The sequence below is a fragment of the Sapajus apella genome, unplaced genomic scaffold (genome assembly GCF_009761245.1).
Source record: "Sapajus apella isolate SASKATOON/1434 unplaced genomic scaffold, GSC_monkey_1.0 scaffold96, whole genome shotgun sequence".
NCBI classification, from domain to species: domain Eukaryota; kingdom Metazoa; phylum Chordata; class Mammalia; order Primates; family Cebidae; genus Sapajus; species Sapajus apella.
The window spans coordinates 4915145-4926012 of record NW_022437036.1 but is presented as its reverse complement, the minus strand read 5'-3'; the positions used below and the strand labels follow the sequence as shown (position 1 = coordinate 4926012).

The following is a 10868-nucleotide window of genomic DNA, read 5'->3' as shown; positions in this document are numbered from 1 at the left end:
TCCCATTCACACTCTGTTCATGAACCAGAACACAGTCTCACGTTCATTGAAAACCATCTGTGGCCCCTTGGTTAATACCAAGCTGATAGTGTCCTTAAATGGTGAACTTTGACCTGCCCCACTCCCTATATGTATCTTTTCCTGCCCAATCTCGCTCTCTAGCTGAAATAATTGAATCAGGTCATGTTAACATTGGGCTGAGGGATGAAAGATTGTGTGTGTGTGTGTGTGATTTTCATTGTTAAGGGAGAGGACGGGTCCTTTAAGGTCTTACACACTTTGAAAATGTTGGTTAAACAAAGTAAAACAAGATTCTTTATTGCAGGACTTCTCAGAGCATTTACCTGGTAACATGCTCTATGTTTATTCCAGGGCAATATAGGATACAACATTTCCCAAAGTAATTTGACCACACGACTTCTTTTCTTTTCATGGAGTATCACATTCCACTGTGTGCATAATGTTCCGTGGGAAAAGTGTCACCTAGATATGAAGGTACACCTTGCCCCACTTTGTGTTTGGCCATTTCTAAGGTGGCTTTGAAACTAGGAAGGATGAAAGATTGTCAGCTATGGAAGCCCACACCCTCTTTTGGTTTGTTGGCTCTCAGTGGCTGGATTCTGAGCAAGATCCTGGAGGCAAGAAAATCCTTCTCACATGACTGGACATTCCCAAAGCCAGGGGAGTCAGTTTGGAAGACCTGACCTCCCTGTCCATGTCAGTGGCCATGGAAGTGGTGTGGTCAGAAAAGAGGGGGCCAGGGGAGCTCAGAGAGAGAAATGCCTACCTTCACCCTCCTCCTTCTCAACCCAAGAGGAGAGGTGCAAGGAGAAAGGGTGCAGAAAGAGAAAGGAGAACAGAAGTTTCCATTTGTACCGGATGGTTTTGTTTTTTTATCTGTTTGCAAATGTTCAGTGTAATGGTTTGAAACCCAGCCGTGTAGCTGCCGCCGCCCACACACAGAGCTGCTGTGACACTGAGCTTCAGCAGGCAAACCCTACCACCAGCGTCGGCCATTAAACCCGAGCCCACACCAGGGCAGGCTGCACACCTACCCCCGGTGTCCCTCTGCCACCCCCACCGCCCCAGCGCCCCGAACACCCACCACCCTCCACACACACAATTTTTCTTTTTTTAAATTTCCAGCACTCGGTTTTTCTCTAGAGAAGGCATAAAGAGAAGCAGAGGCAGAGATGGGACGAGCAGGGAGAATGCTCCTGCCTCATCGGAGCCACCGGTTTTCGGGAGAGAGCGGCAGCCCCCACCTGCCTGTGGACTGAGCACTTAAAGGTGAGAGAGGACTTTGTGATTTCTTTGTGCACCTGGAGGTCTGGAATGCAAGGCCAGATGAAGGGATCTTAATCATTGAGCCTGGTCTGTTGCCTCCCGAGTGATTCTATCAGGCAAGCATGATGGATGATTCCTTCCAAGCACACGCAGTTATCTCTGACACGAGCCCCACTCAGGTCCCCGTGAGATCTTGTGAACCAAGGGGCTTCTAACCCCTCCTCCCCACCTTTCAGCACAGCCTTGTAAACCTCTGATGTGGATGAAGGTGCCGTCCTGCCTTTGACTTGACCTGTTGATTTCCAGCTGGGGCTGCTGGCCCTTACTCTCTAGAGTGAGTAGTGACCCACACTTTTGGAGCCATATGGAATGGTCCTTCATCCAAGGGGCTTTGGGAAGCCTGTTTCCCTAGTGGCCCCAAGCCCGGTAATCAGAAGCAATCAGATTCAGCTGTCCAGCTAATCTGTATAAAATAGGTTTCCTTCCTAGTAGAAATCAACAAAGTCTAAAATAGAAGGGACTGTAATAGGAAACGAAGCTGCAGAGTTCTCTGTGGAATGCAACAGGCAGGGACATTGGTGTGGAAAATACTAAGTGCAAATTACATGGCTGACAACCATGGGAACAGGAGAAGGAGTGATCTCCTTGCTTATCGAGCATGTCTCTGGGTTGGAGGGGAGCCGAGTGGGGACATCGCTTCTGGAAGGTTTAGACCTTTCGCCAAGAAGGAGAGGAAAAAGAAAGAACAACAAAGATGGAGAAAAGGGGGAAAAAAGACCGTAATGTAATGTACATGTAGAAGAGAAGCAGATAAAAAGCTCCAAATTCTGTGCAGTCAGGGGATGAATCAGTTAGTAAAGATCTATTTTTAGTTTCCAAGATCTGCTGTTACATTTTGCCTGGCATTAATTAATGTCACAGGCATGTTGCATGCACAGGCTCTGAAGGGCCCTCGCGTGTCACTCTAGCTGGAGGTGCCAGCCCTTCTGAATGGGAGCTCTGCAGTCCTTTGGGGTCTGGTCTTCGACACAAACATGTGTCCAGAATGTTCTGCTCTCTGACCTTGTCCCCTCCGGGTGTATCCGTTAATCTCCTCGCCCCGGCCCTCAGATGTCTGGCCACTGGCCAAGCAAGAATTGCAATTGTTATGCTTTGTGTTTTTTAAAGGAAAGGCTATACAGCTGAAATTGGGAAAAGACAAAGATGTTGGATCATGGCTTAGAATTTAAAGAAAATGCTTTGAGGGCAGCTCTCCCACCCCGAGGAAGAAGAATGAGGCCCCCTCATCTCCAACCAAGGCTGATTTTGACAAATCAGATTTCATAACTGGAGAACATCTTCCAGTATAGTTTAGGCAAAGTGTAATATGTTAGCAAGAACTAATTATGTGACTGGGATTGATCAGATATTGGCTGAAATTGTGTGTGAGGCTAATCACCCCGAAAAAACCTGTTACTATTTCAGAGGCGAGGCTGTAAATCTGAAGAGCGGCTGAAATGTGGGCATTATTGTATGCATGGAGCCTTGCTTTCTGAGGGGGTAACAGGGTATTAACAGGCAAGAGTAAGAAACCCAAGGCCGTGTAGCAGCACACTGTTGAGACAGCTGTTTTTGTATGTTTACACCAATTATTAGATCAGTGAGAAAGTGTGCCTACATCGTGGACCCTAATTAGAAGAGACGTCCCTTATACTCTGAAAGTTTTGACACTATTCTCCTAATTACCTAGAGCCTGATGGAGCCATCAACGAGAATTGTTCAGTGCCATTGGTCAAGGCCAATGTATAGCCTTCATTTAGTTCCTAAGTCATTTGTGGTTGGCCCATCCAAGACAGGGCATGGACCATCTCATCAGAATAGGCTGGGAGGGTTTCCATGATGGCTATGGCATGGGGCTGGCCTCTCTGTTGAGGAGGGAATCCAGGGGGTACGCATGAGCTCTGAGGACCAATGGCAGAGTCCACGTTCAGTCCTTGGGAAGCATCGCCACTGCTACATTTCTGATCTTCTGAAGACGAGTTAGAGTGTGAGAACAAGCAGGGCACTGACCTTGGGTTTCATGTCCTGAGGCTCAATTCCATCCTCTCACCCACCCAGGAGATTCAGAGGCCCTGCAGCCTCCTACCTCAGACCCACGTACCTGCTGTGAGTTCTGCCCTCCTGACCACATCCCTGTACCTTGGACACACCACATCCTTCCCCAGAGCATCTTGAGCCTTGAAAAGCAGGTGCAGTTGCAGCGTTCTGGGCTGAGAACACTCGAGTTCAGCCCTGGCCAGAGGCCATAAGGGGCAGAGCCAGGGGATGGTATCTCCATTGGTAATGAGGGTCTCCATCACTTCCAGGCTGGCCTTTTCTGTGGCCACAGGTGTACAGAATGGGTGCCCATCTTGATGGGTCAGACAAGGTAAGGGGCTCTCATACCCCATCCTCTGTTTGAGATTGGCCCAGAGGTGCCATCAGAAAGTCAACTGAAGATTAACCAGCTTCTTCTGATGCTCAAAACCTAGGCTCTTTTTGCTGCTGTGCAGTTTCTTTCTGCATGTGGATGTTTGATGAGCCAGACGAGATAAAGGGATCTTAGTCCTTGGGCCCAGTCTCCGTGGCAAAGCACTGGAGCCTAGCTTTCCAGGGTGGTAATGGGGGAAGAAAATGTGACGGTGGCTGGAGCTGTGCTGAAGATGGGCTTTGCTTGCGTCTCTTTGTCTAATCTCTGTAATGGCCCCATGAGGTTGGTACCCTCCCAAATACCATTTTATGAAGGAAGACATGGAGCCTCACAAATTTCATTTTGCTTTTTGCATTGTATCTTAAAAATATAAAACATTAACCTTACACTTCATAATATATCCATTGATCTTACGATAAAATGAGATCTCCCTCCTCCAAAAAAATATCTTGAAGGAAAATGGTTCCCTCCTGGGTGAGCGCCAAAAGCCCGGGCTTAGCCTGTTGGAGACAGAGGCTGCAGAGCCCCTGTGTGGAGAGTGGACGCCCTCCGCAGGGCCCCCAACACATGCCTCGTGCCTGTGATGTTGGCGCTGTGTGGATGGCGGGGCTGGAACTTGCTCTCAGGGCCCCCAGGAATCAGGCAAGGCCCAGTCTCCATAGCCTTTCTTTGTGGAATGTTCCAGCTGGCCGGTGTGCATAGGGGAAGCTAAGCTGAGGGCTTGAGGGGGGGTTCTTGTCCCACACAAGGCTGGGGCTCTCCAGGGAGCCCCAATGGCTGGACCCCCATCCAACGCCGGGGCCAGGGCAGCCTCCTTCGCCCTGCCGCAGCCCGCCTCTTCCTCTGTGGCCTGTCACTGGCCTCACATCCTGAGAGGAGCCCTAGAAACGGGCTCTGTTGATAAAAACACACATACCCTTTGCCACAGGAAATGTGGCCTCACGTTCACAATGGTAACCACCAGGCTCCTCACAGAAACCAAAGAGGAACAGATTTTAGATTTTTACCTAAATTAGGAAACACATGTCCTCTCTCCCCCCTCCCTCCCTCTCTCCTCTCAGCAAGTCTCAATTTTCCGCACATGTAACCTCTGCCCTCCCTATCCTCAATTGGGAAGCTGCAGATTTAGGAAATAGAGACCATGTTTCTTTGAGTTTAGGTAAAAGCTGTGAGAAAACAGGATATATGTTGTAATGGAAACCAGTGGGCCTCAGGTCACAGGTAGGGTTGTCAGATAAAATACAGGATGCCCAGTTAAAATGTGAATTTCAGGTGAACAATGAATACTTTGTTAGTATAAGCGTGTCCCAAAGACTGCACAGGATGGACTTATACTGAAATATTTATTATTTCTTTGAAATTCAAATTTAACTGGGCAATCCTGTCTTTTTATATATTTGCTATGACTAGTAACCATAGCATAGGGCACCCACCGCATGAGACTCAGAACCATCATCTGGGAAGAACACAGAGGCAAACTTCTCCATCCCGATTAATTCCTGATCTTCTGAGAAGAACAAACAGTCTGCTATGGCCCATACTCCACACCAGCACATGCTCACATTTTGTGAGCAAAGTGCTCTTCTTGAGTCTGCCCAATGAAGGTGTGTAGTTTTTTTGTTGTCCAGGAGAGAAACTGAGGCCCAGGGAGGTTGGCGTGATGCGCCCAAGCTCTCAGTCAGCTCCCGGCCTGTCTCTCTGCATAGTACTCACTGGCTGTGGGCGGGCAGGCAGAGCCAGCTTCAGAGGAACAGTAATAACAGGTTAGCTTGGAAGTGCTCCGTGCAGAGATGAGAACGGCTGTGTCAACACATGCAAATTATATGCAAATACACTTGGCCTGCCTGCCCAGATGGGAGACCCATGAGCACAGCCTCCAGCCGTCCATGGGTTTCCGGCATGGCAGGGGTACCAGGCTGATAGTGGCTGGGCCCCCAGAGAGGCCCATGATCCCGGTGCACATGGGCTGGGACACACGCACACACTTGTTCTCCTGGCGTGGATGAGGATGCGAGGGGGCCAGTGTGGAGGTGGATGCCTGAGGCTGGAGGGTGTGTGTTGATGTGTGTGTGACCTGCCACCATGATCTGTGTATTCCCAGCAAGCCACATGGCTTCCATCTCCTGGGATAACCCCTCCTGAGGCTCTAGCACCCATCTCTGGAGAGAAGGAAGTGGCCCTTTCCCTGGGCACCCTCCTGCTGAGATGCCCCAGGACTGCAGACCTTTGAGGGGACTCATCCTAACCGCAGTGATGCTACCGTGAGCGTTGAGTGGGTGTTTATGATACACCCGACCCTTTGCTGAGCATCTTGTACTTAATTCTCCCACATGTCAGGGGTTCTTGTTGCCCTGACTTGACAGATAAAAACCTTGAGGCTTAGAAAGGTAACGTAACCTGGCCTCCGCTGGTGAGATACCGAGCCAAGATTCCACCTGGGTTCTGCAGGCTGGTCAGGTGAATCGCTGCCAGGTCAATGAGAGATGCTTTCAACACCGGCTCCTGAGCGTGGACTTTCTGAGGAGAGCAATGTTTCAAAAAGTCCTTCATGGAGATTTATAGTAGTTGTACCTAATATTGTTTGGGATTTGTGCTCTTAGAATGAGCAGGGTTGGCCTCAAATACTGGCGTCAACCGAGCCCCATGTGTTGGGAGATGTTCTCCACGAGGGAACACTGAGCCTTCAGGAGACCTGTGGGAGGTGGCTGCTCAGCCCCTCTGTCTGGCAGTGTGAGGGAAAGGTGTCCGCCAAAGGCGGGTCTTAGCTGAATGGTTGAACATGCTGGTGTGGGGCCAGGTAGCCTCGACCACAGATTGTCTTTCCTGATCTCTGACCAAGTGGTTTGGGGCAAGCTGCTTCACTGCTATCAACCTCCTTTCCTCATCTGCTAAGTAATGTTTGTAATGACGGCACCTCCCTCACACCCCAGCTTGGAGGTTTCACTGGTCAGTTGCCTGATCAATCATAATAGTTGTGAGTCATTGCCGTTTGCCAGGCACCAGCTTAGGTGCTAGAAAGAGCTAGCAATGAGAAAAAAGTGCAGCTCTCACTTTTGAAGAACTTAGGAGTCCAGAGAGCTAAGCTAAATCCACTACAACGTGAGACAGGCAGAGATTCACCTGAAAGTGTCATAGGGGCTCTGCTGCTGAGGCTCGGGAGCAGGGAGGTCACAACTCGCAGGGGATTCGGGGGTTCCAGAGGTCTTTGTTGAGGAGGCAGCGAGTAGGTGGACTGATAGATTTTGGATTTATGGATCAAGAGGAGGAAAGGAATTCCTGGCTGAGGAACAGCATAAGCAAAGCATAGAGGAGAGCCTGGGGGCCTTCAGTTTGACTGGAGGGTGCACACATCCATCCATGCATGCCGGGCAGTGGGCTCGGAGCTGCGGAATAGGGTAGAAAGTCCCTGTGCTTATGGGGATGGCAACGTTAAGCAAGTAATGATACATTTAATTTTTTAATTGCAGTTGTGATGAGCACGGGGAATCTGAGCTGGTCAAGGAGCAGGTGCGAAGGCTCCTGAGGCTTCCCTGAGGACATAACTGAAGGCTGAGTAGGAGGCAGTAGGGGATGGAAAGAGCACTTCGGGCTGTGAGTGCAGCTCCCCAGGGGACCCTGACAGGGGCCAGCATCCAAGGAGCTGAAAGGCCAGCAACCAGAAATGGGGCTTGGGAAGGGGCTGGGGAGGTGGGCAGAGGCTGGCCCACGTGGGCCCTGGTAGGTGGAGGACCTTACCTTGTCCCAGAAGTGACGGGGCTACTGCAGGGTTCCAGCTAGAGTAGGGATGTGTGGGTGGAATTTTTTGTTTAAAAAAGATCCCTCTGGTGGTGGTAGAGAAGGCTTTGCTGGCAGCAGGGGTGAAGAAGGTGAACTGGATTTTGGCCAGCTGTGGACTACACAACTTGACCAAAATCCCACTTTGCCACAACCACCATCCTCAGCCCAACACACTCAACAGCTCACTCTTTCCCACCTGAACAGTGTCTCCTGCACACCCTGTTCCTGAGCTCAGCACCCACCTGATTTTCCCAGCACCCTGGCTGCCGAGCACACATGCATTGGCCCCCAGCCCGCTTGCTCTGTGTTCTTCCCAACAGAGCCGAATCCTGTGGAACTGGACCTGCAGAGAACAGGAAGAAGCCAAAAAGATCTGAAGCCTGCTCCAGACCCCTTGCCTGACTTTTGAGAAGGTCAGGGTCTGATTTCTGTTTGGCCCTCCTTCCTGGGCTGGGCACATCTTCCTGGGACAGCCTCTGCCAGCGAGCGGGAGGTTTGGCAGGAGCGTTGGATTGCTTCACCAGAAGAGTGAGTGCCCAGGCACACAGGGCCAAGTGCTTATTCATGTTGGATGCTGCCCTGGCAGCCTGGGCGTCCCGCTGCCAGGAACTGATCGCAAGGCTGGACGGACATGTTTGATGGTCCTGGGGGCTCATCAGCACACCCTATGAAGGGTTAAGGCGGGTAGGGGGCTGGCGTCCCATCAAGCTGAACTCCAGGAGGTCAAGGACAGGACAGGAGGAAGCTTTGGCCAGCATGGTCTTGGAGAGGGAATTACTGCCCTGCTACTTCCTACTGTGCCAAACTCTTTGAAAAAGCCACAAGCAATTTTTCCTCTCCCAAAATAGCTGAGAAACTCCACTGGACAATTGCTTACCAAGTACCTACTTGGACCTGGGCTAAGGAAGTGAAATTTTCATCTACTTCGTCAATGAGTGCATGGTCTGATAGAAAGCCTGATGTATAAACCAGTCATTACAGGGCACTGTTCTGTTCAGGTGGCAAGGAGGGACTATGGTCGCACGGGACCCTAGAGGTGGTGGAAACTCCTGCAGCCTGGGGGGTCAGTCATACTTCGCAGAGGACGCTAGAAAGAGCTAGCCATGGAAAAAAGGCATCTCTCACTTTTGAAGATCTTAGAGTCCAGAGAGCTAAGCTAAATCCACTACAATGTGAGACAAAGATTCACCTAAAAGTGTCATAGGGACCCTGCTGCTGAGGTTTGGGAGCGCGGAGATCACTTCTTGAAGAGAGTTGGGAGATCCGGATCTGTTTTTCCTACATAGCATTGGGGAAAGACACACGCAGACTAGTGCTTCTCCAAGTATGCACACATGCTCATTCACACGGGTTAGTAACCCGCATAGAAGGCACACATCACCCTCTTGGGATGGGACCCAGGTGGTCCAGTCCCAGAGCAGCTTTATGAGCCCCAGACTCAGAGCAGCAAGCAGAAAACACCCTGAGAACTCAAGCTCTCTGCTCAAATCCTGTGAAACCAAAGCAGGCTCCATACCAATCCTCTGCGATGGCTGCTTCCTTTGTCATCCGCTTTCCTCTCATCCTGCAGTAACTCCAGCGGCCCTCTTCTTCAGACAACATGACAAGTTCCTACTTCTGCTCCGCCCTTGCCACTTTTCTCGATGGCTTTGTCTACGGAGACAAGTCCTATGTCACTTGGAATAAAACTTCTCCTGTGGCCTAAGCCGCGTGTCACCTGTCCCCAGCATGCCGCCTGGCTTCTCTCCTGACTCTGCCCATTTTGTGGTGACCCTGACAACTCATGAGTCTTCTGCTGGTTTCTCCATCGCCTGGAGGAGTGCCCACCTCAGCGCCTTGGCACTCACCCTACCCTCTGTCTTGTGCCCCTTGCTCTCAGATGTGCCCGGGGCTGAATCTTTCTTGTCTCCCAGGTCTGTCTCACAGGTCGCCTCCTACCCTTTCCCCATGACTCATCATACCACTCTACTCCTTTTCCTTCATTGCGCTTTTCTCTAAAATCACTTCACTCATGTATGTATTTTCCTATTTATACCTGTCTCTCACACTGAAGTGTCAGCCCTGTGAGAGCAAGGGGGCCACTGTCTTATTCTCCCCCAATCTTACAGCCCTGAATGAGACTTGGGATATGATGGGGACTCAGTCAGTATTTGCTGGACAAGTGAGTAACTGTTGGATACAATTTCCCTGACACCTGGGAGGGATAATGTCTTCTTCTCTCATAGCTTTTTTTTCATTACAATCTGCCTGTTTGGTGTTTGTCATTGTTTTCTCCCCAATTATCTTAATTATGCAGCACACAAAAGACTATAGAACAGTCTAGTAACGGCAAAACCTCTCAGAGGTAGGAGGAAGGGTAGGAAGAGATTGGACACAGCCAGAATGCTTGTTAGCAGACGGGCAAGCAGGCAAGGCTGGGCACATGAATGCGCTCATATTTTTGTCTGCGTGCACCTGCTTCTGTGTCTGCACGTACACGCCTAGAGCACCCTGATGTGAATGGGAGCAGCTGGGATTTGGTGTTTCGAGTGATTGGCTGGGCTCTGGTGAGAGCTGGGACTGTTCCCATCTTGCTCATTAGCTGGTCAACTTTTCTTGCTCTGTGATCTTTAGAACAGGGGGGTAGCAAGTCGGTTTTATCTCAGGTACTAAATCTTACTGGGAATGATACCTTGGAAGTCCAGGTAAAGCTGGCTTCAGCTGCCCAACACAGCGGGGAAAAGTGCTGGGGCCAGGCCGCACTGTCCACCCTGAGTGTAGGAAGGAGGGAGCGGGCACCATACTGTATTTGATGTGGCTGGATTAGATAATCCTGGAAGCGCCGTAGGCTCTAAAATTCCAAAAGTGTCCCCTCCTTTGGGAATGGTAAGAGATGGGTTAGAGATCCTGAGTGAAAGGAATAATTCTCCTCCTCTGGGAAGGCTTCATCTTCAGAGTCTGGCCTTGAGAAAACCCCTCCTAGAGAGGAAGAAGTGGGATCTGCCTCAAGGGCACATGATGAGGTGTGTGCTTCCTCTTGTGCTCAACTGAAGACTGAAATTCTCAGCACTTAAAAGCGAGTCCTGTAAAATACTGTATATATTTAACATATAGTCTATGACTTTAGGGATAAATATGTACCTGTGAGACCATCACCACCATAAAGGCCATAGACATATTTACCTCCCAAAGTTTCCTCTTGTCTCCTTTATTATTGTTATCTGTGGCCAGAAAACTTAACATATGATCTACTCCCTTAGAAAATTTTAAGCACGTGGGACGGGTGCAATGGCTCATGCCTGTAATCCCAGCACTTTGGGAGGCTGAGGCGGGTGGATCACCGGAGGTCAAGTCCGAGACCAGCCTGGCCAACATG

At 50.2% G+C, this 10868-nt stretch overlaps 1 protein-coding gene across 2 annotated transcripts in view; it reads left to right on the top strand.

The window, feature by feature from the left end:
* The first annotated feature begins 980 nt into the window (after positions 1 to 980).
* Positions 981 to 10868, top strand: part of ZNF831 (zinc finger protein 831) — a 111606-nt gene continuing 101718 nt past the window's right edge. For both annotated transcript variants that reach the window (XM_032257146.1, XM_032257145.1), the window contains exon 1: positions 981 to 1290. The gene's annotated coding sequence lies outside the window, so the exon portion shown is untranslated. The remainder of the gene's footprint in view (positions 1291 to 10868) is intronic.